This window comes from Hesperophylax consimilis, unplaced genomic scaffold (genome assembly GCF_061612785.1).
Source record: "Hesperophylax consimilis isolate HC1 unplaced genomic scaffold, BYU_Hcon_1.0 scaffold_33, whole genome shotgun sequence".
Taxonomy (NCBI): Eukaryota; Metazoa; Arthropoda; class Insecta; order Trichoptera; family Limnephilidae; genus Hesperophylax; species Hesperophylax consimilis.
In genome coordinates, this window is record NW_028301263.1 from 1,835,184 (window position 1) to 1,839,100 (window position 3,917).

General features: G+C 34.3%; 1 long non-coding RNA gene across 2 annotated transcripts; it reads left to right on the forward strand.

Annotated features, from left to right (window-relative positions):
* Positions 1–1,770: 1,770 nt before the first annotated feature.
* On the forward strand, positions 1,771–3,677 carry LOC149409222 (uncharacterized). 2 transcript variants are annotated; one of them, XR_016305239.1, is made up of 4 exons: positions 1,771–1,934; positions 2,652–2,792; positions 3,038–3,184; positions 3,369–3,677. It is a non-coding gene; the product is annotated as an uncharacterized LOC149409222 (long non-coding RNA). The 2 variants fall into 2 exon arrangements; XR_016305238.1 differs by lacking the exon at positions 1,771–1,934 and having other exon boundaries at positions 2,017–2,792.
* The last annotated feature ends 240 nt before the right edge of the window (positions 3,678–3,917 follow it).

Genomic DNA, 3,917 nt, shown 5'->3' on the forward strand with positions numbered 1-3,917 from the left:
TCTTTGCGGTTCTCGGAGGTTTATATTCATTTTATATATTCTAATGATATTGTACGACCAAATGGCACGTTTGTCCTGCTGCACTTATACATTATATTATTATATGTGACGATCTACCGCTTTTACTCCCGACCGTCTGAGGCCAGTGAGATTAAGGCATTGCTAATTTATTAAGAATCTCTTCAAATTATTGATAATCCAGTTAAAAACGGGATTGCATCCCCCTAACGAATGACTTTATAGGTTTCCTGATAAACTTTTAGTGAGATACGAATATATTATCATGGCGTCGGAACACAAGTTTCATAAAAATTCCAATATTTTCGAATTTTGTCATATTATATTATCAAGGCACATGCATGTACGTGAACACTCAACACGTGTTCCGACATATTGGGAATTTACAAAACGTTTATCAGGGAACTGCCTGCAATCCCGTTTTAAAAAGGATAACCAATAATTTTAAGAGATTCTCAATAAATTATCAATGCTCATTTTTATACCTACCTATATTATGAGGCTGATGGTAGTGAGGATGGGAATGAGATCGGGAGGAGGAAGGTTAGGTGGAACCTGGTAATTTATTTATAGTCACCAAACACGGCTATAGCCATTTAAAGCAATATTAAAATTTTTAAATTGTGGTCTTTCAACAGGGCGATACTGAGAGTATCTTCCAATCTGGAACGTGTCACGATTTTTTTTATTAATACTTTGTGAAATAACACAAATTAGTCAAATAAAATTAACTTATGAAGGCTGGAATTTAAACACGTGACCTCAGGATTCGTAGTCGATGTCAACCAAGGTGGCCGGAGAAATACAACACGTTTTCTAATGTTCAAAGATTGCAAAATTAGTCACTCGAGGACTCGTGAATTATGGACAAACACATTTTACTACACCTGACCAGACTTTCCACTATTCGATTCGCAGTTTTGGAGAACTTCCAATCTGGAGGACTAGACTAGATCCAGAGGTCACGTATTGGCTTACGCTTACAGGATTGGTCTTTTCAGTCAATGAAATTCTCAAGAAACACACGACTACGAGGCAAGGCAACCCAGTAGCGGCGCGCGTTAGGGTAGGGCGCGGTTGGGCGACCGCCCAGGGCGCCGGATTTAAAGGGGCGCCACAGGCGCCCGGCGCGCCCCTTTATATCCCTCGTTCTTTGAACGAGGCCTACTTAAGTACTTACTCGTAAATTCCCTAAATATAAGGAAAAAATTGTTATGGTTGCAACGCTAGAATCTAGAATGGAACACTGAAAAAAATGAGTTAGCTAAAGTGTTAAGCTAATTGAAGTTGTGTAACCATCGCCTAAAGTTCAGCTACTTTACCTAAAATACTTTATGTGCAGATACCGTCGTTGTTAAGTAAAATGTGCTTGAGCTATTACAACTAAACTTTAATAATAGCACACTAAAAGCATACTTACCTAAACAAAATAATCGGTTTGGTTAATCAAGCTAAAGTAATTTACTAAACCTATTTCACTTTAGTAACTTAAGTTTATGTGTTACTTCCCAAAGTATTTAGCTAAATTTAACTAAACATCTAGTTTGGTTAAATGTTTTGTTCATATAGCAAAACTGAGGTTGGAATATCTAAATTTGGTATTTTTACATAACAATTAGTTGCTTTGCACAAACTTAGGCAAAGTGCAACAAAACTTTAGTTAAAATTTCCCGAGCTTTGGTAGATCTTTATGTCGTCGCTAGCACGCAGGTGTTCATTTACGACGCAGTTATCAGATTGCCACAGTTCGCACCATACGTGAATTGACGTTCGTTGCGCGCGTTGCGAATTTATTTTTGAATTGAATTGAATTTATGTTAACCGCTGTTCCTAGTTCCTAGTGATAATGGCAGAAAAAACCGTGGAGGATTATTTAATTTCTTGGAATCTGGAGGCTAACATAGAAACATTTAAAGGTGAGTTTTCTTTTTTAATTTTTTTATTGATTTAGAATTTAGATCATGGAACTATGATATTATATATTGTGATGATATCCATTCTATTTGATTTAGAAACTGGCACCTTCATTATTCCATGACTCAAGTACCTACGCAATAGATTTAGAAGATTTGTATTTATTATGTACCTAGTTTGAAGAGTGCGTGTTGACGCTACAACCAAGATTGTGTCAGGAGTCATGACACAAGTTACAGAGAGTGGTATATAAAAAAAATAATAATTGGATCACTTGTATAGCGCCGTTTTTGTGCAAAATCACCTCAAGGGCGCCTTTATTTCTTTGTTTGTTTCCGCCAGTATTATTTTGTATTGAACGAATGTTGTTTGAAACTGTAGTATTTTCTGTTTGAAACTGTAGTAAATTATTAATTCGGACATAACATTTTGAACATTGAATTCTGTTGTTTTTTTTTTGGGAGGGATATTTTTTTTTAAATACAGGGTGACCACCCATTGTTAATGTTTACATTTGAAATTTTCATATAAATGAAATAATTTCATTATTAAAACTATTTTATCTCCGCTTGATTCATGATACAGGGTGTTCGGTATCTGCTGTTGTATAAATATACATTTTTTTTAATGAATAATTTTCATTCCTTTGAAAAATAAATTTTTATTTTCTTGTTTTGAAATTTTTTGTATTATTTCGTCGTTTTTTTTCTTTATTTCAGACTCAAGCCATAGACTCGAAAACACTCCTGATAATATCTCAAGATGATATTAAAGAATTGATTCCGACTGTAGGGCACCGGGCACTGCCTACAGCACACATTAATGCGCTCAAGGATGTTATTAATCCACCTGTCATAAGTGTAAGTTTTTAAAAGCAGTAATGATGACATATTGTATACCTAGGCCTTTTTTGGCTAACCATTTGGAAATAGTTGTACCGGACGCGATTTTGATACAAAAATAATAGTATTTAAAATAATAATTCCTGTAATTAATGAATAAATCGACTGCCGGGGGGGTCAAGCAATTCCAAAGGGATAAAAACAAAGCTTGACCCCTTCACCCTTTCTTTCCCCTTTGTGTACATACCCGCTTTTTGTTTCAGATTGAAGATATACCTTCAACTTCCAAACAAACAACGCCCATATATTATCAACACGATGACTTCCTTGTAAATGACATTTCCTTGTTGGAAAATGAAAACAAATCACAAAGAATAACGCAAGAAGCTTTTGAAGAGCAAATTTCGAATGTAAGTTAAATAATTTTAGTAAGTTTCAGATACCTAAGTAACTTAGGTTAATTGTTTTATACATTCCGATATATGTATTTTAGTAGTGGCAGCGTAGAATAGCCATCCTGTGACTGATATTATGATGATTATAGAAGTGGTTATTAGTTATGTAATCAATATGCAATTTAATTTTGTTTTCCAGGACTTACGCAATCATCTCCTATCAATCAATGAAGGGCAAGCACTTTTAATGCAGTTTGAGTCAAAGGGTCTGTTGGACAATTCTGCCAGACTGTGCAGTACTATTATAAGTAAGGAATTGCAGGGTAATCCAGATAGATCCATTACAAGCAAGAGATTTTATGAATTTGCTTTTCAAATCACCAAAGTCTTTAATAAAGAAAGCGCAGCTGTATATTTCACCCCATATGTGTGTTTTGGGCCTACCCAAAAAATTGCTGCTAAAGGTAAATTACTAGACACATACAGGCAGCGCCGAAAAGAATTTGCCAAATCAGAACACAAACATCTTTTACTATATTTAAAAAAAATTATAATAAAAATTGATAATATAAATGTGTGTATGATCAAACGTGTTTTCTTTTTTGAGGCTTTGCTGGTAGCTTGAAACAATATTTTGAGAGACGATTCTTAACAAAATAACTTTTATATGAATGAGGTTTTTAATAAGTACTTTCTAGTCTTACAAAACATAATATTTATTTATTTAGGTTTCATCTCTCAAAAGGGT